This window comes from Somniosus microcephalus, chromosome 10 (genome assembly GCF_052327205.1).
Source record: "Somniosus microcephalus isolate GS21.2 chromosome 10, FLI_Smic_1.0, whole genome shotgun sequence".
Classification (NCBI taxonomy): Eukaryota; Metazoa; Chordata; class Chondrichthyes; order Squaliformes; family Somniosidae; genus Somniosus; species Somniosus microcephalus.
Window position 1 is genome coordinate 134,826,424 of NC_140996.1, and position 25,968 is coordinate 134,852,391.

A 25,968-nucleotide genomic window follows, 5' to 3' on the forward strand; every position below is an offset into this window, starting at 1 on the left:
CTATCCACCCTAATCCCACTTTCCAGCTCCTGATCCGTAGCCCTGTAGGTTATGGCACTTTAAGTGCATATCCAAGTACTTTTTAAATGCGATGAGGGTTTCTGCCTCTACCACTCTTTCAGGCAGTGAGTTCCAGACCCCCACCACCCTCTGGGTGAAAAAGTTCTCCTCAAATCCCCTCTAAACCTCCTACCAATCACTTTAAATCTATGCTTCCTGGTTATTGACCCTTCTGCTAAGGGAAATAGGTCCTTCCTATCCACTCTATCAAGGCCACTCAATTTTATACACCTCAATTAGGTCTCCCCTCAGCCTCCTCTATTCCAAAGAAACCAACCCCAGCCTATCCAATCTTTCCCCATAGCTAAAATTCTCCAGCCCAGGCAACATCCTCATAAATCTCCTCTGCACCCTCTCTAGTGCAATCACATCCTTCCTGTAATGTGACCCGAACTGCATGTAATATTCTAGCTGCGGCCTAACTAGTGTTTTATACAGTTCAAGCATAACCTCCCTGCTCTTATATTCTATGCCTTGGCTAATAAAGGCAAGTATCCCCTATGCCTTCTTAACCACCTTATCTACCTGTCCTGCTACCTTTAGGGATCTGTGGACATGCACTCCAAGGTCCCTCTGATCCTCTGCACTTCTCAGTGTCCTACCATGTATTGTGTATTCCCTTGCCTTGTTAGCCCTCCCCAAATGCATTACCTCACACTTCTCCGGATTGAATTCCATTTTCCACTCTTCTGCACACCTGACCAGTCCATTGATATCTTCCTGCAGTCTGCAGCTTTCTTCTTCATTATCAACCACACAGACAATTTTTGTATAATCTGCAAACTTCTTAATCATACTTCCTACATTGAAGTCCAAATCATTGACATATACCACAAAAAGCAAAGGACCCAGTACTGAGCCCTGCAGAACCCCACTGGAAACAGCCTTCCAGTCACAAAAACACCCTTCGACCATTACCTTTTGCTTCCTGCCTCTGAGCCAATTTTGGATCCAACTTGCCATTTTGCCTTGGATCTCATGGGCTTTTACTTTCATGACCAGTCTGCCATGTGGGACCTTATCAAAAGCCTTACTAAAATCCATATAGACTACATCAAATACACTACCTTCATCGAACCCCCCTTGTTATCTCCTCAAAAAATTCAATCAAGTTAGTTAGACACGACCTTCCCTGAACAAATCCATGCTGACTGTCCCTGATTAATCCGTGTCTTTCTAAATGAAGATCCTGTCCCTCAGAATTTTTTCCAATCATTTTCCCACCACCGAGGTTAGGCTGACTGACCTGTAATTATTCAGTCTATCCCTTTCTCCCTTTTTAAACAATGGTACCACGTTAGCAGTCCTCCAGTTCTCCGGCAACACACCTGTAGATAGAGAGGATTGGAAAATGATAGTCAGAGCCTCTGCTATTTCCTCCCTCACTTCTCTTAACAGTCTGGGATGCATTTCATCTGGGCCTGGGGATTTATCCACTTTCAAAGATGCTAAACCCCTTAATACTTCCTCTTTCAGTATGTTTAGTTCATCTAATATTTCACACTACTCGTCCCTCTCTTTGCTTTCCTAATTTCCTTTTTAATTGCACCCCTGCAAATTAATTTCACCCTCCGAAACCCGGAGCTTGAGCTGCTGTAGCTGGCGACACTTCCCGCACACGTGGTCGTCCAGGTCACGAGAAGCGTCCAGGATTTCCCACATGGCATAGGATGTGCATTTCACGGGGCTGAGCTGCCCTGCCTTGCCTTGACTTTGTAGACTATTAACTAGACACACTTACCAGCTACTCACCAATCAGCTCCTTCCCTGGTTGTGACATCATTATAGCTGTTTTGCAGTAGCTGCTTTTCTTGTTGTTTTCGCTGGTGGGTCTCGGGCCTCCTCGCTGGCGCTGCCTTTATCCTGCTCTGCTCCTGCCCCTTCTGGTCTCGGGCCTCCTCGCTGGCGCTGCCTTTATCCTGCTCCGCTCCCGCCACTTCTGGTCTCGGGCCTCCTCGCTGGCGCTGCCTTTATCCTGCTCCGCTCCTGCCCCTTCTGGTCTCGGGCCTCCTTGCTGGCGCTGCCTTTATCCTGCTCCGCTCCCGCTCCTTATGGTCTCAGGCCAGCCAGTTGGAGAGAAGGCATTATGTGATGGGGTGGAACCAACAACCAGTAAAGAATGAAAGATCATTCCTGTAGTGCATTCACCCATTATGCCATTGTGGAATTTGATTTATTTAATTTGCAAATCATTAATTCCCACTTTGTAGATATTACTGACCCGAGTAAATATTATTCCACCTTACTATTGAAGTAGCTTTCAAGATGCTAGAACCCACAATCTACTGAAGATGATAATCATGTCTGTGTGAGTCGAATGATCTTCAGCCTTACTCTCTCTAATAAAATAACAATAATAGCGTAACTGATACATTTTGCACTTTCACTAAAGCTCCCTTGAATGTTAATCTTAGCAACTCCTCTTCCATCTCTCCACAATAATGCTATCAGTGTTTACTTTTTAACATATCTTTTTACAGTTTCTCCCCTCCTTTCCTAAAGGTGTTGACTCTTGTTGGGGTACAGTTTCTCAGACACTGCCAACTTCTATTACCTCACCCAAGCAGCACACTGTATGATGTGGTGCAGTGTTGTTTATCATCAGATTGGGCATGGTCAAGGGTTCAGGTCCTACTCCCAGTGTCTAATATGGCTTGTGTCAACTGGTGAGACACTCAGAAGTGGAGAGCTACTTCCCACCAAGGCAAGGGGAAATCAAAGAGGTATGTCCCAGGTACCATGTGGTTACACAGGGTATTGGCAGAGCCTGGGGGCTCTGTCAAGCTAAGTGGTGAAAGAAATAAGGGGAGAAGTATTACCAGAAAAGGGAGACTTTTATCTAGAACCCCTCCCTCATAAAAAAATAAAGAAATCGAGTTTGGGGGTACTTGTCTGATGTTTCCTTTACACCTATTTGTGGCACCTCTACGACCGTGGGTTCGGGTGGCTGGCGGAGGGCAGGGCTGTGTCTGGCTAGGTGACCAGAGTCGGGGACCTGCTCGATAGCGGAGGAGCAGTCTGGATGGCGCCGGAGGAGCTGGCGCAGCGCCTGTCCTGGGCCAACGTCTGGCTCGCGGCTAAAGCCATCGAGTCGCTAAAGGTGGCACTGGGCCCTGACTCCACTAGGTGTATCGAGGAGGCTCAAGCACGTGGGACGATCCCGTCCGAACTGAACCCCGTTCGGACGGAATTCCTCATCGGCGCCCAGCTCTGAAACCCCTCTCGGGAGCCGGCGCCTCACAACTTGAGCCATCTTAGGGAAATGCCCTCCATGCCTTTTCATTCTGCACGGAGGCGTTTCCTGTACGGGCTGCTCCTGCACACTCTCCACTTTGCCATCTTCGTTTGCCGTCTGGACTTGGCGTGCCATCTTGCCATCCGGCGGAGGCGGAGGTCCCCAATGGAGGGCTGTCTACGCGGGAGTCCTCCCTTTTTCTATTGGGGACTTGGCCTGGAGGGTGTTGCGTGGAGCAGTCCCATGCAACATGGTTTTAAGTCAGTTCACGGACTCCCAGGGCGCCTGTCTTTTCTGCGGCCTGGAGGAGTCCGTGTTCCATATATATATCGAATGCGAGAGTTTCCAGCCCCTCTTCCATTATTTGAAGGGGCTGCTCCTCAATTTTTGGCTGCACTTCAGTCCCATGCTCCTGATCTTTGGTCACCCGGTGCGGAGGGGTGTGGGCAGGTCGGGGGACCGCCTCGTAGGACTGCTCCTGGGCCTGGCCAAAGTGACCATTAACTGGCCCAGGCAGCGGGCGGTCAAGGGGGTCGTTCAGCCCGACTGCCTGCCCCTCTGCCACGGCCATGTTCGTGCCCGGGTGGCCCTGGAGATGGACCATGCGGTGTCTGCCAGCACGCTCGAGGCCTTCTGCAACCGGTGGACGCCGTGGAGACTGGAGTGCTTCATCACCCCAGACAATCAAATTTTAATTTAATTTGTTAAGTTTCATTTAAAATTTTATTAGTTACATTTTATTTGGTTTAGTGTGCATCAAAAGAGTACACCTATTTGTGGACTGGAGTGCATAATCACCACTGGCAATGACATTTTAATTTAATTTATTAAGTTTCCTTTAATGTATTTTTGTTAATTTACTGTTTCTTTTGTTTATTGTTCGTACCCAAAACAGTACATCTATTTGTGAAGCGCTTTGGGATTTTTACAGTAAAGGCGCCATATGAATGCAGGAGGCACATTGTTGAAGCAGAATAAAGGGGAGCTTTACTCTTTCTAGTAAAACGACCTGGGAGTGCTCGATGCATTTAGTACTGAAAGTGGAAGACGTTCTCATCAGGACTGAAAGCCTTTGTCTTTTAATGAGCAAGAAAACATTTGGAGGAACATAGTGACAGCAGGTCTTTGAGATTCTTCACAACTGACATGAAGTTTCAGAGAAGAAATAATAGCGAGAGTGCTGTCTATATATTTTTCAATTTTTGAATGTATATTAAATAAGTTGAAATATAGAGAATGAGTAACAATATGAAAACATTGGTAGATCATTCAGTATTATTATTCAACGTTTGAATATAACTCTTGGATAAACAAGGTAAACCGTACTGTTTCAAACTGAACCGTCACAAACCATCCGACCAGATAATCGTTAGTTTCAGCCTTCAGTGGTGTTAAACAACTTGTAAAAAAAACTAAAATAAACCAATACAGGCTCAAAAGGAAATAATACGATCCTTACGCAGGGAAGAACAATTCCAAGTCCACCGTGTAATTTTCTTTCACAGACGTGGAACTGTTTCTTTATCTGAGTTTGTTTTGGGATCTGACAAGAGTGGAGAATCCACTTCTGATTCCATTTCTTTGTTTGCATGCGACCTTGCCTAATTTGGGTGCGAGTGTCAGAGGAATGCAGTCTGTTAATTATGCTGCAGGGTGGAGACTGCAGCCTGGTCATCGCTTGCTTAGTGCACGAAGAACTTTTTGTTTAAAACACCCTCTTGACAAGCTGAACGTAGGACTTTTGTTGCAGGCCGGCTTTCAGGAGGTAAAACATTTGGCACGGGGGCCCGCTTAAAAGTTTCTGCTGTGTTGTTTGCGGCTTGCAAGTCTTTTGACGAGGGCTGTTTCGGTGAGTCGAATTGTGTGCCTGTCTGTTCATGAAAAGTGGTAATGTTGATCGCTGGGTAGAAGAATGTACGCAGGAGGTTAGCACGCATGTGTGGGTTTATGGATTAACAGCGACGGGAGCCACAAAATGTGAAAATTAACTTTGGGACTGTGACTTACTATTTAATAATTAAAGGACATCATACATTGAAGTTACCTATTTAATATCGAAATCTTCAGAGGTTAATGGGCACAGTTTATACAGGAAGCGAGGAGAACCTACGCCAATGTAAAGGTGACACATTAACTTCATTTACAGGTACTCTTCCTAGACTGCACGTCGGCTGTGCGTAAAGTGGGATCAGTAGCTGTGAAACGAGCACCATTTGTAGATGTTTTGTTTGTAAATTAAAGCGAACCCGTTTCATCCCTAATTTTACTTTACCGTTACAGTTTTTCCTGATGTATTATTTTAACCATGCAATGCCATTTGACAATTCTTGCCTGATTCAAATTATTAATATAACTTTTTTATGGATAAATTGAATCAGCAGGCATGTGTTGGTTTGGCTCATTGGTAACACTCGCCTAAGAGGCACAACGTTTTGGTTTCAAGTGCTACTCCAGTACTTGAGCACATTAAGGCTAACACTTTAGTACAGTACTGGGGGATGTTGGATTATTGTAGTTGCCATCTTTCAGATGAGGTTTTAAACTGAGGTCTTATCTGCCTGTTCAGTTGGGCAATAAATATATCGCAACAATATTTGAAAGCAACAGGGAGTTCTCCAGATATCCTGACCAACATTCTTTCCTCAACCAACGCCACCAAAAAAATGTTGAACTAATCATTCATTTAATTTCTATTTGTGGCGTCTTGTTTATATGTGGGAATGAGGAAGCAGAGAGATTTAGACATCTGTTAGTAAACTAAAAATAAGATAACCTACAATGAAATAGATATAATTGTGTACAGTAAAGCACTGTTGGTGTTCCTAATCTTAAATCATACCATCGTGATATTGGGGAGCTTTCAAACAAAAATCCCTGTCCTGGAATGTCATGACTGCTGCAGAATTTTTAAGCTACCGCAACAATGGAGTCACATGATTTTTTCCTTTTTAAATCCTTGTTTGAATGTATCTGTAACACCAAGTATTTTGACACAATATAACTGTACACATCTCTGAATACAAATTTTTAAGTAAGGCATAATAGCATATCTTTCAAATAATGTATATGAATGTGGAAAAGACAGCTTTTTTCCCCTTAAATATGCCAGGCACAGTGTGGGAGAGAATGAGGGAATCGAAACATTTGGAAGACCTTAATGTAACTGGGTGTTGTGTGGAGATATGTGTAGCTTGTCTGCTTCATTCTTTGAGCGATACTGCTGCTAGTCTAGTTTCGTGCCACTAATAGTAATACTCTTTGCTTATTTCTTTTGTTTACTGTGCTAAAATATTCTTCAGTTATGTAAATATCTACTGGATTTTAAGTGGCAAAGTAGTCTCGTCTCGGCATTTGTTTGGCTATTTGTAATTTTAAATTCCACACCTGGTGCTATAGATTTTTTCCACATTGCAGTCGAAGCCTTGGGTAATATAGGAATTAGAATATTTATGTTTGGGTATATGCTGAGGCACATTCTGTTCATTAACCTTATAGCTTGGAGCTGGGCTGGAGGGGAAAGTAACAAAGGGAGAAATATGGTAGCGATCTGTGCCAGTGCAAATCATGGCAAATGTAAGTGTGTAACAAAAGCTTGCATTAAAGTTTGATTTTTTTAAAATCTGTGCAGATTAAAATAAGAGTTATCCTGGTAAGTATACACATGTTTTATGGTGCTGCAGTCATGTTGGGATAAATATAACATGGGTTTTACTGAAATAAACATGGCAGTGTAAAGCTAGCTGTCCTCTCTGGCAGACCTAACTTGGCAAGTTTTTTTAAAATTCAGAAACCTAGGTGAAGGGTTAAGGATCATAGTGTAGATACCATCAGCAAAGTTGAAAAGAGTAAAATAGATCAAGAATTGTAATTTGTGTGTTAAATTTAGGTTTTAAAATTCTGTAGATTGTGAAACTTTGAGTTAAGACATTGTTTATACTGAGACTGCTAGCAGGTTTCAGTCTGGCTTCCTAATCACTTGTATTGTTAATGTGATGACTAACTGACATCCTGTGCCTTTACAGTACACTGACTCAATCATACGTGCTGGTGTGAAAACTAAATTTGCAACTGGTTATGAGTTATGCAAAACTAGTTTGGCCTGATTTAAGATTGCCAAATCCCAGTTCCAGTAGAAACAAGCCTTTGGAAACTTAGTCCAGGGCTCTAAATAAATGCAAATTCTCTAGAATCAACAACAACTTGTATTTATATAGTGCCTTTAATGTAGTACAACGTCCCAATTCACAGGAGTATTGTAAGACAAAAAATTGACACCGAGCCACATAAGGAGAAATAAGGGCAGGTGCTTGGTCAAAGAGGTAGGTTTTAAGGAGCGTCTTCAAGGAGGTAGAGTGGTGGAGCGGTTTAGGAAGGGAATTCCAGAGCTTGGGGCCTAGACACCAGAAGGCACGGCCACCAATGGTTGAGTGATTATAATCAGGGATGCTCAAGAGGGCAGAATTAAAGGAGTGCAGATATCTCTTGAGGGGTTTGTGGGGCTGATGGAGATTAGAGATAGGGAGCAGCAAGGCCATGAAACGATTTGAAAACAAGGATGAGAATTTTAAAATCAAGGCATTGCTTAACCAGGAGCCAATATAGGTCAACGAGCATAGGGGTGATGGGTGAATGGGACCTGATGCGTGTTAGGATATGGGCAGCCGAGTTTTGGATCACCTCAAGTTTACGTAGGGTAGGATGTGGGAGGTCAGCCAGGAGTGCGTTGGAATAGTCCGGTCTAGATGTAACAAAGGCGTGGATGAACTGAGGCAAAGGTGGAAAGAGGCAGCCTTAGTTTTGCTGCGGATATGTCGTTGGAAGGGGCCAATATGGCACCAAGGCTGCGAACGTGTGGTTCAGCCTCTGACAGATGTTAGGGAGAGGGATGGAATCAGTGGCAAGGGAACGGAGTCATTGGCTGGGGACCTAAAATAATGGCTTCGGTCTTCCCAATATTTAATTGGAGAAAATATTTACTCATCCAGAACTGGATGTCAGACAATTTAGAGACCGTGGAGGGGTCGAGAGAAGTTGTAGTGAGGCAGAGCTGGGTGTCATCAGTATACATGTGGAAACTAACACTGTTTTCAGATGGTGTTGCCGAGTGGCAACATGTAGATGAGAAATAGGAGGGGGCCAAGGAAAGATCCTTGGGGGACACCAGAGGTAACGATGCGGGAGTCTGAAGAGAAGCCATTGCAGGTGATTCTCTGGCTATGATTTAGATAGATAAGAATGGATACAGGTGAGTGCAGTCCCATCCAGCTGTCGACGGTGTAGAGGCGTTGGAGAAAGATGGAGTGGTCAACCGTGTCAAAGACTGCAGACAAGTCAAGAAGGACAAGGAGGGATAGTTTACCTTTGTCGCAGTCACAAAGGATGTAATTTGTGACTTTGATGAGAGCTGTTTCGGTATTGTAGCAAGAGCGGAAACCTGATTGGAGGAATTCAAACATGGAATTGCGGGAAAGATGGGCACGGATTTGGGAGGCGACAACACGTTCAAGGACTTTGGCGAGGAAAGGGAGGTTGGAGATGGGGCAGTAGGTTCCAAGGATGGAGGGAGGTCAAATGTTTTTTTTGAGGAGAGGGTGATGACGGCAGATTTGAGGGAGAGGGGGACAGTACTTGAGGAGAGAGAACCGTTAACAATATCCGCTAACATGGGAGCCAGGAAAGGAAGTTGGGTGGTCAGCAGTTTGGTGGGAATAGGGTCGAGGGAGCAGGAAGTGGGACTTGTGGTCAAGATGAGCACGGAGAGGTCATGAGGGGCGTTTGAAGAGAAAGATGTGAGTTCAGAGCTAGGGCAGGGGGGACCCTTAGAGGAAGTTTGGCCCAGTGGGCTAGGGGAAGGAAGGGAAGTGGCAGAGGCAGCCGAACGGATGGTCTCAATCTTAGAGACAAAGAATCATATGGAATGTATTAACAAATTAAATTTGAATCCTTAAGGACTATTTGCTGATGGATTAAATCATTAGAAATTTGTTTTTAATACTATCTACCAAAAGGATTTTATGGATGTAATGACATCCTGAAAAGAATTAATACATAAGTGACGGTATTTTTTCCCCCTGTGCCAAACACCAATTCATCATTTACGTGCATCACAAAACATGCTTGAACAAATGGTTATTAGAGCAAGAAACATTAGGTTTGTATCTTTTCAATACCAGAATCATGGTCTTGCCAAGCTGGAATAAGTAAATAAGAGATTTGCGTTGCCAGGGGTTCAACTACTGTTAATTTTGTGACCATGTACCTTGATTGAGATCTGAAATCTACTAAATGAGGATCATAGAATGTTTGGAGGTGATACTATTTAGCAAAAGTGGAGATGTGTTCCATTACTCAACACTGATTCACTTATCTTGAGCACATATGTTCACAGAGAATACGCCTTGTAGATACGCCCTGTACTCTGATTGCATTTTTGTGGGTTGCACTGGTCTTGCTAGTTTCTCCTCTAACCAAAATCACAAGATGCTTGTACATTCCAACAGATGTAATGCACAAATCTGTTTGGAGGACTTGGGTCGGGGTGGCAGAAATAGAATCTAGTTGCAGATCTCAAAGCTTTTTGTGATTCATAGGATAAATGGGATTGTTACTCAGTACTCTCTGCAGCATATACATAAGGAAATAGATGAAAGTAGCTTGAGAGTTACTCCCCTCCCTCAATTTTTCCATCTTCCTTGTGCAGAAGCATCGAGCTTCCATGTGGCACCTTCAATATGTTCGGGTGTTATGCTATCATGCCCTGCCACCTTTTAAGATGCATTGTCATCAAATACACATTCTTGTAATCAAATCAAGTAAATATCTAAATCTTTGTTGGCAACAAGCTGCAAACTCACTATGTTCATTAGCAGTAGACATGAAACATTAAAATAGTCTAACTTTCCACCGGAACTCTCATTTTGAAGTGTCAAGGGAATTGAATTATATGAGGAAAAGTTAGAAAAATTTGGACTCTTCGGCCTTGAATGCAGGTGAAAGAGGGGGACCCCTTGGAGGCATATAAGATACTCAGTGGAGCAGAAAAGGTTACTCTGGAGTACTATTTCAAGTTAAACCATGACTGTAGGAAAGGAGACAAAAGGTACAAACTAGTATAACGTTAGTTCAGGAAGCACTTACCCTGGATAGGGGTATGAAAGCAAAATCTTGAATCACTCGAGAAGCAGTTGCATGCTGTGATTGGGAGACCATAGGTTTCTACGAAAAGATAATCTAGATAGGTTAAATGACCTCCCTTTATCTGTATTTATCTTGGTGATTGCACTATACCATTGTAGCCAACACCTCTCCAGCAATGGCTTTTCTTTCCACTCCTGCACAATTGCCTCCAGATTTCTCCAAGGATATATTCTTAGCCCCTGTCTCTTCCTGATCTACAGGTAATTTGCCCTTTGGTAATATCAGCAGGCAAAGGGCATTTTCTAAATGTCTGTTGATTACACTCATCTTCCCTTGACTCCACAGCCACCTTTGTTTTATCAGACTTCGTAGATGAGTCAAAATTTTCCCCAGCTGAACATCGGGAAGACCAAGCAGTATTTTTTTGGGCCCTGCCATAATTTCTACTCTCTTGTCATTGACTCCATCCCTTTTTCTGGTCAATAGCTCAAGCTAACTCAGGCTATACAAGACCTTGGAGTCCTGTTCAACCCAACTGAGTTACAAACCACACAATACTCATCACCAAAATTGGTTACTTTCACTACTGCAGTATTTCCCGCCCCTGCCTCACCTCGCCCCCCACTTTCGCCCAAACCCTCATCTATAGTTTAGTTGCCTATAGGCTTAATTCTTTGAATGTCCTTCTTGCTGTTTTTCTATCCTCCAATTTACATGAACGTCAATGTCCAAAACTCAGCCATCCGTATCCTGACCTGAACTAAGTTTCATTTACCCATTACCTTTGACCTGACTGATCTACTCTCACTTCGTTATCCCTCCCCCTACCCCAATGCTTGAATTTAAGATCCGATTCGCTATTTCATAAGAAGAGCATGAGTAGGCCATTTGGCCCTTCGAGCCTGCTCTACCATTCAATAAGACCATGGCTGCTCTCCTACCTCCTCTCCACTTTCCTGCACTATCCCTATATCCCTTGATTCCCTTAATATTCAAAAATCTATCGATCTCTATCTTGAATATACTCAATGACTGAGCCTCCACAACCCTCTGGAGTAGAGAATACCAAAGATTCACCACCCTCTGATGAACATCATAATCATAATCAACTTTATTGTCATTGTTAGTGCACAAGTGCAGTACAATGAAATGTAGGCTTGCGGCTCCCGAGAGTGTACATTTAGATTAAGACATTTAAACATTCAACATTCATTTGGCTTGTAATACATTAACATAAACATAATAAAGTGCATTGGCAGATGTGCAGGCTTTAGAGTTTATTTCTGGAGTTCAGTAGGATGACAGCCCTGGGAAAGAAGCTGTTCCTAAATCTGGTCGTTCGGGTGCGAATGCATCTGTAGCGTCTCCCAGATGGCAGGGGGGCGAACAGACTGTGGCTGGGGTGGGTAGGGTCTTTGATGATGGTCAGTGACCTCCGTAAACAGCGTTTCTGGTATATGTGCTCTATGGTCGGTAGCCGGGTGCCGGTAATGCGTTGGGCAGTTTTGACTACCTGCTGCAGGGCTTTCCGGTCATAGGAGCTACAGCTGCCATACCATACTGTGATACAGTTTGTCAGGATGCTCTCTATTGTGCAGCGGTAAAAGTTAGAGAGGATCAGGGGTGACAGGTTACACCCCTTCAGCCTCCTTAGGAAATATAGGCGCTGCTGGGCCTTCTTCACCAGAGAGGAGGTATTGAGGGACCAGGAGAGGTCTTCCACAATGATTTCCTTGGTTTTCTTGATGTTAAGGGCCAGGTTGTTATCGGCGCACCACTTCACGAGATGCTGGACCTCCTCCCTGTAGGCTGACTCATCGTTGTTGGTGATCTGGCCTACTACCGTGGTATCATCCGCAAACTTGATGATGGTGTTGGAACCATAAACAGCCACACAGTCGTGGGTGAAGAGGGAGTAGAGGAGGGGGCTCAGCACACATCCTTGTGGGGCCCCCGTGTTCAGGGTCGGGGCGGGGGGTGGTGTGGTTACCTAATTTGACAGACTGGGGTCTGTTTGTTAGGAAGTCCAGGGTCCAGTTGCAGAGGGAAGTGTTCAGGCCAAGAGTGTGGAGTTTGGTGGCCAGCTTGTTGGGGACGATAGTGTTGAATGCTGAGCTGTAGTCTATGAACAGCATTCTGATGTAGGTCTCTTTACCGTCTAAGTGATTCAGTGTAGAGCAGTTGTGATTGCATCCTCCGTTGATCTGTTTGCACGATAGGCAAACTGGTGTTGGTCAAGAGAGGCGGGAACACTGGCTTTGATGTGAGCCAAGACCAGTCTCTCTCAACACTTCATTATGATGGGTGTGAGTGCGACAAATAAGTTGTTTCACTTTCCTAGCCAAGGACAGTAGTGTAAGTGGTGGAGGAGGAACAACATCAACAGAACAGTTGTGGCGTTGTACCAGTGGAAGTGTTAAATTGCAAATTTCACAACTTTACAGATGTTGATGCTGTTTAAGATTTTAGTGTGAACTAGTACTTGTTTTCATGTAATACTACAGTACCTCATTCCTGAAGGTATACCTTTAGCAAAGGAAGGACAGTTAATAAAGAATGAGTGAGGAAATAGTTAAGAGGAAAGGCAGGAATTCTGTGGCTTCCTTAAAATCTAATGGGCTATAAAAGCTTTCCTGTCCAGATTGATTATCCTTTTTTTTTGTAATACTGTACTGAAGTTCCTTTTATGTATTTCTTAGTGCAAATCATTTCCAGTTCAGATTAATATAAATCGGGTTAGATGTCAGGAACATACTAAAGCTAAGAACATTTCCAGTGGATTTTCGAAGCATGTAGTGTTTTGATATGTTGTGGCGAAAGATGGCAGCAGTTTTTGTAAGCTGATCTTCAGGACAAAATATCCAGTCCTGCAGGTCACCTGAGAAATAAGCAAACTAATATTTATTTGTAACGGATTCTTATAAAGGGACACTGGTGAGAAACTCCAGTTTTTCAAATCAAATAAAATACAGTACTGAGAGGAGGGAGCATCAGTTTGCATGAGCAGCCTGACAATGTAGAGGGTGGGGTGTGTAATGATATCAGCAAATAGTGATGGTATTTGCCTGTTTGATTATGATGCCTTACCAGCATATTTGCCTGTTTGATTATTTATGCCTTACCAGCAGAGGGCATGTGAGAGAGGGAGTTTAGTTTTAGTTTTGTTTTAGATGGATCTCTAAGATGGTGTCTCCTGTAATGCTGTTAACTGAGTTGAACATACTTTAGATAAAAAGACATTCTGTTTCATCAATGTGTTGTCATTGAACCCACATACAAATCAATACAGGGTGCATAGGGGGTAGAGGAAAGAATGTATCTGTGTAGTCTGGTAGTTTACAGTGGGGTGCATTTTAAGTTGGGATTTGGACTGCACAGCTTGATCTTTACTTCATGCAGAGGGAAAACAATGGTACACAATGTTTACTAGATTTGGGTAAATCATTGTGCCTGTGCCTCACTGAAGTAGCCTCTTGTTTCTGTCGGTGATATAAACTGATGCTTCCTTGACATAATTAAAACTGCTATTTGTAATTAGAGCAGTGCGGAAAGAAATATATTATAACATTAACAGCTGTTCCTGTTTCTATTTTGTTTTACTAAATTTAATGTCCGTCTACTGAGGCTTAGTGGGTAATCGTATGAAGTGGGCACTAGTCCATATGGACCAGAAAGGTCTTGGGTTTTTTTATTCCTGTCTGCTGATTTAGCCAATCATATTCAGGTTGGTGGCCAACTGTAGCACATTTCTTCCTCACCATGTTTCTGGGTAAATGAAGAGAGAAATCAACCAGGGTTGCTGCTCCTAAGAACTGTCCGCTGACTCCCACAAGAAATGCATGTGTCGATGTCAGTTGAGGACAAGATTAGGTTCAGTTGTGAGACCCCTCGGTCAAAAAGTGGGCAACATGCTCCTGCATGAAGATTGGCCACTTGATTGAGGTTCCAGAGGGTTGCTGGTGGGTTAATATGGAGTTGAAGAGCAATTTTTAGCTCTTAACCAGTAAGTAAAGCAGTTACTTTCTTATCAGTAGTCATTCTTTCCTAGTACACAGTCAAAAATGGCACTGCCACATAGGCTGTGGTAACATTTAGTTTACACACAGTTTTAGTGTATGAAAGCCTGATTTGATACTGGTACAGAGGTGCATTGCACCCTACGTGAATCTAAGAACGGTCATCTTTGCATGCTCTAAAGGAAATACCTTGCTTGGTCTTTAAGATACCTTTTAAGTGTGTAACACTAAACCATAAGGATATTATCAAACTGGTTTGGAAACTGGCTGATCGTTCATTTGCATACATTTTTCATTGTCCCCAAATGCTTTCTTTTTATCTCCTCATTTATTTTTGTGCAAGGCTGTGGACGGAGGAACGAAAGTTGTCCATCAGATGCAAATGTTAAATGAGTGAGGTTGTAGCATGTTAAATATTTTTGTGATTGATGCCATTTCAAGTGACAAGATGTTTCTGATGGTCACATCTGTCAATTCGTTAACTTCGAGGAGATAATGAGGTATTAGCTTCCATACATAAAATGTACATATGGACTGTTCTGCCAGTGCCATTTCAATTCCAGTAAAATAAATGTATATTAAACTGCCATAAAAATAGTAATCAGTACTTGTCATCAAGGATAGTGACAGAAGTGTGCATTGTATGCAAATGCATGTATTTTATTATAAACTTCAGCAGCTTTTTCTGGCACTGTTTCTGAGCTGCCTAGATGTTTGATGGTGCAGTGTAATATTCAGCATTTTTATCTTCCCCCCCCCCCCCCCCCCCCTTGGCACAACAATGCCTTTCCATTTTTATTATTAGTAAGAGATCATATTTTGGAGATGGGACTAGCTAGTCTACACAGCACAAAAAATTGGCTAGAATTTCTACTCCCTCATCCAGTAATTCATTTCTATTTTCCGGCATGAAAGAATGGGCCAGAGGCCAGCTCCCATCCTTCTGCTACTGCCATACCAGCCAATAGGAGTTGCACATGAGCATCCAGGGTTAACTGCCTGGCTGACTTTCCCCCCCCCCCCCCCCCTCAGTTCCTGGTCTGCACTCATCTAGGCCACAAAGGTTACATTAAGAGCTTATGTATAAAGGTGCAGAGGGCAGACCTATCTTCTCCACTCCATGGTGTAGCACGTTTCATGATTCAGTTTATTTTTTATTTACTCTTGGGTTGTTGGTGACACTAGCAAGGCTGCATTTATTGCCCATCCCTAGTTCCTCTGAGAAGATGGTGATGGTGGTGGTGGGCTTTCTCCTTGAATTGCTGCCATCTTTGTGCAGATAGTGCTTCCATGATGGTGTTGGGTGTGAAATTCCAGGATGTTTATCCAGCGATGATGGCTGGTGATATGCCTAAGTCAGGATGGTGTCTGACCTGGAGGGGAATTTGGGGGTGATGGTGCTCCTATGACTTTGCAGCTCTTGTCCTTTTTCACAATAGAAGATGTAGGGGAGGCAGTATTGTTGAACTAACCTTGATAAATTGCTGCAGTGCATCCTGTAGCTCATATATACTGCAGCTACCATGTGCTGGTGATGGAGGGCGTTATTATTGAGTCCAGTGGCAGGAACATCAATCGAGCGAATCACTTTATCCTGGGTAGTGTTGGGCTTCTTGAGCATTGTTCTCGCTTAAGATATAGCGCCTTTCACGACCACCGGACATCTCAAAGCGCTTTACAGCCAATTGGAGTGTAGTCACTGTTGTAATGTGGAAAACGCAGCAGCTAATTTGCGCACAGCAAGCTCCCACAAACGGCAATGTGATAATGACCAGATAATCTGTTTTTGTTACGTGGATTGAGGAATAAATATTGGCCAAGACACCGGGGATAACTCCCCTGCTCTTCTTTGAAATAGTGCCTTGGGATCTTTTATGTCCACCTGAGAGAGCAGACGGGGCCTCGGTTTAAGGTCTCATCCGAAAGACGGTACCTTCCGACAGTGCAGGACTCCCTCAGCACTACACTGGAGTGTCAGCCTAGCTTTGTGCACAAATACCTGGAGTGGAACTTGAACCCACAACCTTCTGACTGAGGCGAGAGTGCTACCAACTGAGCCACAGCTGACACCCATTCAAGTGAGTGGCAAATATTCCATCAGACTCCTGACTTGAGTCTTCTAGATGGTGTAATGGCTTTGTGGGGTCAGGAGGTGAACCACTCGTCGTAGATTATTCACTGGTCTCATGGCCAAGGGGCTGACTGTGGCTGCTCCAGTTAAACTTCTGATGGCCATGCTTTCAGCTGTCTAGGACTTCGCTCTGGAATTCCCTCCATAAATCATTCTGCAAAAAAAAACAGCCATGAATGACTAAATAGTTAAGGGACTACATAAAACTAAATTGTAAAAAGCATACAAGAATGCAAAAAATAGCACAGATCCTGGCGAATGAGAAAACTACGAAGAACAGCAAAAGGTGAGAAAACTGGTAGCAAGAGCTGCAATAGGGGAGTACGAAAAGAAACTTGCAAGGGATATCAAAATCAACACACAGCTTTTACAATTATATTTGGAAAAAGAGGGTGGTAAAAAGCAATGTGGACCCCTTTAAAAACTGACTGATATTACAAATGAAAATAAGGAAATTGCAGACGTTAAATAATTACTTTGCGTCAGTATTTACAGTAGAGGAAGATGTATCCAAGGCTTGCTGATGATACAAAGCTAGGTGGGATAGTAAGCTGTGAGGAGGACACAAAGGCCCTGCTAAGGGATATAGACAAGTTAAGTGAGTGGGAAATAAGGTGACAGATTGAGTATAATGTGGGGAAATGTGAGGTTATTCGATTTGGTAGGAAGAATATAAAAACAATATTTTTTTTAAATGGTGAGAAGCTATTAAATGTTGGTGTTGAGAGAGATTTAGATGTCCTCGTACAGGAAACACAAAAGTTAGCATGACGCTACAGCAAGCAATTAGGAAGGCAAATGGCATGTTGGCCTTTATTGTAAGAGGGTTGGAGTACAAGAGTGAAGAAGTCTTGCTACAATTGTACAGGGCTTTGGTGAGATCACACCTGGGGTACTGTGCATAGCTTTGGTGCCCTTATCTGATTAAGGACATACTTTCCTTAGAGGTAGTGCAACGAAGGTTCACTGGATTGATCCCTAGGATGGGATGAGAGGTATGTCCAACGAGAGAGCTTGAGTAGATTGGGCCTATACTCTCTGGAGTTTAGAAAAATGAGAGGTGATCTCATTGAAACATATAAGATACTGAGGAGGATTAACAAAGTAGATGTTGAGAGGTTGTTTCCCCTGGCTGGAGAGTCTAAATCTAGGGGACATAGTCTCAGGATAAGGGGTCAGCCATTAAGACCGAGATGAGGAATTTCTTCATTCAGAGGGTTATGAATCTTTGGAATTCTCTACCCTAAAGGGCTGTGGATGCTGAGTCGTTGAGTATATTCAAGGCTGAGATAGATTTTTTGACTAGGGGAATCAAGGGAGATGGGGATCGGGTGGAAGTTAAGGTCGAAGATCAGCCACGATCTTATCGAAGGGCCATATGGCCTACTCCTGCTCCTAATTCTTATGTTCTTGTTCTAAGAGGAGAGCATGCAGGACATCCCAAGGAAACTAATATTGAATTGGGGACAGGGACGTGCCAAAATTAACGTAAGCAAATTAACAGTAATGAAGAAAATAATGGCACTAAAGAGTGACAAATCCCCAGGACCAGATAGTTTTCATTCCAGGGTTTTAAGGGAAGTATGTGAGAACATTGCAGATGTCCTAACTATGATCTTCCAAAGTTCTCTTGATTCCGGAACCGTTCCTTTAGATTGGAAAATTGCACGTCGCTTCGCTATTTAAGAAAGGTGAGTGAGGGAAACCAAGGAGTTATAGACTAGTTAGGCTAACATCTGTGATTGGGAAATTACTAGAGTCTATAATTAAGGATAGGGTGACTGAACAGCTTGAAAATTTTCAGCTGATCAGAGAGAGCCAGCATGGATTTGTAAAGGGTAGGTCTTGCCTGACAAAACTGATTGATTTTTTTGAAGAGGTGACATAGTGGAGAAGGGAATGTCTATGGATGTTGTTTATATGGACTTCCAGAAGGCATTTGATAAAGTCCCTCATAACAGACTGTTTGCTAAAGTTGAAACTCATGGAATTGAGGGCAAATTATTGATCTGGTTAGGAGATTGGGTGCCGGAGGAGACAGAGTAGGGATAATGAGCAGGTACTCTAATTGGCTAGTGGCGTCCCACAGGGATCTATGTTTGGGCCTCAACTATTCACTGTATTTATTAATGACTTCGATGATGGGATATAGAGCCACATACCCAAGTTTGCCGATGACACAAAAATAGGCACATTGAAAGCAGTGTAGATGGAAGCATAACATTACAAAGATATTAATAAATTAAGTGAATGGGCCAAACTGTAGCAAATGGATTTCAATATAAGCAAGTGTGAGGACATCCACTTTGGACCTGAAAAGGATAGATCAGAGTATTTTCTAAATGATGAAAAGCTAGCAGCAGTGGAGGTCCAAAGGGACTTGGGGGTTCATGCAATGTTCCCTTTAAGCTGTATGGCTGCACAGTGCTCTGCAGCTCCTGCACAGCAGGCTGACTGGCTTTTAAATAGGAAAAACCACGCTTGCGCGGTATTTTGAATGGGCCACCCAAAAAAAAATTAAAGGGAGCATTGTTAAAATGTCGAACAGGTATAAACAATAATCTAAAATGGCTAATGGAATGCTGGCCTTTATATCTAGAGGACTAGTATACAAGAGGTGAGAAGTCGTGCTACAGCTATACAAAGCCCTGGCTAGACCACACCTGAAGTACTGTGTTCAGTTCTGGGCACCACACCTTAGAAAGGATATATTGGCCTTGGAGGAAATGCAGTGTAGTTTTACCAGAATGATACCTGAACTCTAAGGGTTAAATTACAAGGAGAGATTACACAAAGTAGGGTTGTATTCCCTGGAATTTAGAAGATTAAGTGGGGATTTGATTGAAGTTTTCAAGACAGTAAGGGGAACTGATAGGGTAGATAGAGAGAAGCTCGAAATCATGAAGGAGAATCATTTGGACCTATGTTCTCTATGTCACAAGCTGAACCTGCATTGGGACTTGCTGCCATTGAAGAGTGATAAGTAAGACCACCCTTTGCTCCTTCTTAGTGTAGTCCTGCAGAATTACATCACAGCTAAATTTGGCATCCCTCAGAACTCCCATCCAACACAGCATTTATGAAGACATTGAATACAACTGAATGATGACCTTTATTAAAAATTAAGCCTAAAGTGGAATAATAATAAATCCTGATCTGATTAATGCTATCCAACCGTATGACTGCTAAATTTATCAGATTTTTTCAAGACTAACTTGATTTATTTTAATCAGCTTTAAATTTTATATACTGAGTCTTGATGTAGATTGCTTTGGGTTCATATTTACACAGTTTATTAAAAGCTTTGAAGCATTTTCATTTCCTCATAAGCATTTCAATAGGATCATTAATAACATTTGGCACTGCACACAAATAGTTGCTTACAATTTTCCTCTTAATAAAATCGAAGTTTTAAAAATCACTTGGAATTGACTTTGTGTCAATGCTACTTTGGCTATTTTTACTGTGATGCATATTAAGAAGATGACTACTATGGCTCAACTGCTAACAATGTTGCCTATAGGGCATGATAACTGGTCTTGGTGTTCTTGGACTAGGGAAGGATAAAATCAGACTGGGTTCCTACTTCTGATTGCTGTCCCATGATCCCTGTGGCAAAATGCATGTTTGTGGACATCAGGTGAGAGCAGGATTTGGCTTTGCTACAGTTAAGTAGCATCCCAGTGCTCACACTCTAGCTCACACTTGAAGGGTGCTGGTCGCACCCATGGAGCCACACTTTAAGAAGCTGAAGATCCTTGGGAAGAGGAAAACTAGTGGAAGGAAAGCATCTTATTAATGACGAGACTTGAATTTCAATCACAACTCCTTAAATACGTGGCTTCAAGCAAGATTCTGCTGTGGGTTTGTTCATTTAATGTGCTTTATTGTCTCGTAATTTCATGATTTTCAAATCATTGATTTTTACGGTGACATTTAGCTGTTTAAATCTGGGAACACATGGCATAGGAAGACTTAGGAGGAAGGAAAGTTAATCAGCTTTTAAGTTGGAGAGGATGTAAGTGGAAATTCCTCTTCTGTAGTAACAACTTGTATTTATATAGTGTCTTTAATGCAGTAAAATGTCCCAAGGTGCTTTACAGTCGCACTATAAAACAAAATGTGACACCGAGCCACTTAAGGAGAAATTAGGATAGATGACCAAAAGCTTGGTCAAAGAGTAGGTTTTAAGGAGCGTCTTAAAGGAGGAGAGAGAGATAGAGGCGCAGAGAGATTTAAGGAGGGAATTCCAGAGCTTAGGGCCTTGGTAGCTGAAGGCACGGCCACCAATGGTTGAGCGATTAAAATCAGGGGTTGCTCAAGAGGCCGGAATTAGAGGAGCGCAGATATCTTGGGGGGGATTGTGGGACTGGAGGAGGTTACAGAGATAGTGCGGGGCGAGGCCATGGAGGGATTTGAAAACCAGGATGGGGAATTTTAAAATCGAGGTTGTTGCTTAACCGGGAGCCAATGTAGGTCAGCGAGTATAGGGGTGATGGGTGAACGAGACTTGGTGCAAGTTAGGACACGGGCAGCCGAGTTTTGGATGACCACGTTTGCGTAGGGTAGAACGTGGGAGGCCAGCCAGGAGTGCGTTGAGAATAGTCACGTCTCGGTAACCAAGGCATAGCTGAGGGTTTCATCAGCAGATGTGCGGAGGTAAGGGCGGAGTCGGGCGATGTTATGGAGGTGGAAATAGGCATCTTAGTTATGCCGCGGATATGTGGTCGGAAGCTCATTTCGGGGCCAAATCTGACACCAAGGTTGCAAACAGTCTGGTTCCGCCTCAGACTGATGAGAGGGATGGAGTCGGTGGCTAGGGACTAGCATGCAGGCAGGGAACTGCACCATTTTCATGATTGACTGTGTTGCAACATTTGGTAATACTCGTTCTCCTGTATTTTCCAAGAAAGATGCCCTCTTGGTAATAGTCAGTAGTTTCTGGAATTCACATCAATTCAATATATTGAAAATTTGTTGTAAGTAGAAGTGAGCTTGAAAATGTGTTTGGTTTCTGTCAAGCAGAGTGAAATCTTAATCTCTTTGCTCAATTTAGGTTAGGATCCCTTTTAATGTTTTTAAAATTGAAATTGTATTCAATTTAAATCAGTTTTGGAAGATCCCAAATGTGACAATTACAGAATATCCAGCTTTTATGTTGTCAAAATGGTGGCAAATTATATTTGTCAACAAATATGTTTTTATTAAATGGAATTTTCATTTTTGTGAGAAATAATGTGAAGATTTTTGTAGACTGAATTGTGTGCCTTTAGACTTTGGACATAACCCTTCATACAAACTTCTGGGTTTTTATTGAAACTCTTCCATGTAGACAGGAAACCTTCTTAAAAATAAAGTTTATGCAGGTATTGTAGACACTGGACTTGTTATATGTAGACCATCTCAACCAAACCTACATGGAGGTTACAGCATACCTGAACTGGAACTGATGTCAAAGCTAGCCAGTACAGACAGCCCTGTTTTTGTAGCTAAGTCTGCTGGTTAAGATTATACAAATGATTCCAACAGCAACCAGATCAACTGCCGAATTATGTGATCTGCCTGTGATTTGACACTCTGGGTAAGATGAAAATATTAGCGGATGTAATTCAAAATTGATGAGATTTTGCACTGTCTGTCTTTTTTTACATTGAGTTAATCCTTTTGTTTGCCTAATTATGTTGGCTGTATGTGGTAAAGATGGCTCCTCCCTTTTTAACTTAAAGGATTGCCTTTATTACTGATAATGTAGCATACAGGTATTGTTGCTCTTTATTTGGTTCTTCATAATTCTGTTTTTAATGGTTTGGTTTTACTTTGGTTTTTCTTAACAGTTGAATTATTCAAGATCTGTGTTCAGTACTGCAAACATAAGTAGTAAAAGAATGTATTTTTTGAGACTAGTTTGTGTAACAGTTTGATTCCTCATCAAAGGTTAAAATGTGCCTCCTCCTAATTAGTCAACAAATTGTTAAAATATTTACAGATCTATAAGGTATCCAACATTTTAAACAAACCGTACAAGCACTTGCAGTTAAGTAAATAATTATCCAGATTCAATATAAATCAATATCAAGATCTTCAGAGGAATGCTTCTGTAATATGTAACCTTCATCACTGAACATGTCGTAGTTCTCAGTCTGAATTAATAATTGGATGGTCTACCAACTTAAATGGGAAGTGCACACAAACTCCAGTCGAAAAGAGGAGTTTGATGTGCTGGTTTCTACTGTCCGGAAACCAGAAGAATTCCTGTCATTACGACATGAAAAGTAGAATTTGTATTTCAGACAAGTTCTACTGGCTCTGCAAAAATTTTAGGGTGTGTGTGTCCCGGAATCCAGAACAGAAACTGGGTTGTAGAATTTACTTCATCTGAACCCTGAGATCGTATACATTTGGTTTTGTTTGTTCCAGTCTCTGGCAATTTGGGAGTAACCCAAAGGTTGTGGTGGAGCCACCAAAGGACTCAGAGCGGTTGTACATAATTCCAATTCCAATTCCAATTCAAATGCTTTATTGGCATGAAAGTTTACAGAGAACCATATTGCCAAAGTCCTTTAACAGCAATGTAGTTACTGTCTGTGTCTGTACCTTTTAATTACACTGTTTGACTGTACAATGTCTAGCTACCTTTTACAGCGCGGTTTCAACGTGATGACATCATGCCGTCAGTCACGTGATTCCCCAACGGCGGGAAGAACGTGATGACGTCAGCCTTCAGACCAGAGGATCAGTCCTCGTGGAGCCTTCAAGGAGAGCAGACCTGTATTCGATGTATTCCAGCAGTTTCTAGTTAAAACCTGGTTTGTTCCATTAAAGTTCATTGTTTTGATTGCCTGAGTTGAACTCAGTCTTTTCGATAGGAACCTCCGTTCCTACATTGGTGATCCCGACTTCTACGAACAATTTTCGTGGAAGATTCTTCATGGACACGAACGCCGTGACTCTGAAACTGCCACAGTTCTAGGAGCAACAACCAGATGCCTGGTTTATCCAGGCTGAAGCCCAGTTCGCCATCAGGAACATCGTCGCGGATCAGACCCGTTATTATTACGTGGTCTCCGCTCTCGACAGCGCAACTGCCTCACGGATCATCAGCCTCCTCGGTAGTCCTCCTACTGACAGCAAGTATGATACGATTAAGGCGCGGTTGCTTCAGGTCTTCGGGCTCTCGAAGTCAGAGCGCGCTCGCCGGCTCATCACGATGCCTTTCCTCGGGGACTCCAAACCGTCCGAGCTCATGAGCCAAATGCTCAGGCTCTTGGGTGCCGAACCGGAATGCTTCCTCTTCCGGGAGCTTTTCCTCTACCAAATGCCGGAGCAGGTACAGGCTGCCCTAGCCAGATCCGACATTACAGACTGCGCCGAGCTTGCTGCCGAAGCCGATAAGATTTTCACTGTAACCCAGCAGTGCTGCGCGGCCACGAGGCACCCATCCCCCACAGACACGGTTCCAGTTCCTCCTGCAGCGGGCTGGTGCTCCGACCACGCCCGTTTTGGCGCGAAAGCACGATGCTGCCGCTCCCCCTGCAGTTTTTCACCCCGAAAAAACCCAACAAAGCTCCTGCAGTGTTCCTGGCGAAGGAGAACCGGGTCTAACGGGCGCTCCGCGGTGGCGATGGCCGTCGGATCTACGGGGAAACTTCTTTCTATCACTAATTCCCTATCGGGTCGACGTTTCCTTTGTGACACCGGGGCGCAGTGCAGCATTCTACCTGCGTTGAAGCGCGATATGCAGGCTGGGAACCACTGTTTTTCCCTCGTAGCGGCTAATGGCGCAGCAATTCGAACTTTCCGAAAATGGCGGGTCCAAGTCTGTTTCGGCAGTCAGCACTTCTGTTGGGAATTCGTCACGTCCACAGTCTCACAGGCCATCCTAGGGGCGGATTTTCTGTGTGCCAACAGCCTCCTCGTCGATGTCCGGCACCGCCTGTTGATCAACGCGGCCACCTTCCACTCGATTCCGTGCTACCACGGTACCACCGTGGCACACTCGATTGCCTGCGCCTTCCCTCCTCCGGATGACTTCACTCGGCTCCTCGGAGAGTTTCCGGAGCTGACAAGGTCCATTTTCTCCTCGGCCACGAAGCATGGTGTTGAACATCATAACACCACTACTGGCTCCCCGGTTTATGCGCGGGCTAGAAGGCTCGAACCCGGCAAGCTCGCGGCTGCGAAAGCGGAGTTCGACACGATGGAGCGGCTCGGGATCATTCGCCGATCCAATAGTCCCTGGTCTTCGCCTCTCCACATTGTTCCGAAACCTGGCGGCCATGCGGGGACTACCGACGCCTGAACGACGCCACCACTCCTGATCGGTACCCGATTCCGCATATTCAGGATTTCTCTGCCCATTTGGCGGGAAATTCCATCTTTTCTAAAGTCGACCTCGTCCAAAAACCGCAGTCATCACCCCTTTCGGCCTCTGAGTTCCTGCAGATGCCGTTTGGCTTGAAGAACGCGGCACAGGCGTTCCAGCGCTTAATGGACTCTGTGCTCCGAGACCTACGCTTCATCTTCGTCTACCTTGACGACATTCTCATCGCCAGTGCTAGCAAGGAAGAGCACATCTCCCATTTGCGTACCCTCTACGCGCCTCAGCCAGCACGGTTTAATCATCAACCCGGCCAAGTGCCAATTCGGCCTGCAGCAGATCGATTTCTTGGGACACCGCATAACATCGGATGCCGCCGTCCCCTTAATGACGAAGGTGGAAGCAGTTACCTCTTTCCCGCGCCCGCCAACCGTCCAGGCCTTGCAAGAGTTCCTGGGGATGGTCAACTTCTATCACCGTTTTGTCCTTAAGGCGGCTCAGCTTATGCAACCCTTGTACGAGGTCCTCAAGGGCAAGTCCGGTAAAGATCCAATCAGCTGGACAGCCAAGATGGACCAGGCGTTCGTCAACACCAAGAGCGCTTTGGCCAACGCAACCATGCTGGCGCACCCACTTCCAGGTGCCACCATTGCCCTTTCCACGGACGCATCAGACTACGCCATCGGCGCAGTGCAAGAGCAGTGGGTCTACGGCACGTGGCAACCGCTGGCGTTTTTCAACCGTCAACTACGGAAAAATGAAAAAAAATACAGCACCTTTGATCGGGAGCTACTGGCCCTTTTCCTAGCCATTCGCCATTTCCGGTTCTTATTGGAAGGACGTCCCTTCACGGCTTTTGTCGACCACAAGCCTCTAAGCCATGGCCAAGACCGCCGAACCGTGGTCCGCTCGTCAACAACATCACTTGACGTTTATTTCCGAATTTACCACGGACATTCAACATGTGTCTGGTAAGGACAACCTGGTGGCGGATTGCCTCTCCCGTGCGACGGTCCACGCGGTTCACCTGGGGATCGACTACGCCCTCATGGCTGCAGATCAGGCCTCGGAC

At 43.9% G+C, this 25,968-nt stretch overlaps 1 protein-coding gene across 13 annotated transcripts in view; it reads left to right on the plus strand.

The window, feature by feature from the left end:
• Positions 1 to 4,841: 4,841 nt before the first annotated feature.
• Positions 4,842 to 25,968, plus strand: part of sytl2a (synaptotagmin-like 2a) — a 156,161-nt gene continuing 135,034 nt past the window's right edge. For 2 of the 13 annotated variants that reach the window (XM_085998854.1, XM_085998855.1), the window contains exon 1: positions 4,866 to 5,144. The gene's annotated coding sequence lies outside the window, so the exon portion shown is untranslated. Of the gene's footprint in view, positions 5,145 to 5,265; positions 5,442 to 25,968 lie in introns of those variants that run through there. The other 11 variants (XM_085998860.1, XM_085998861.1, XM_085998842.1 and 8 more) reach the window with 10 other exon arrangements.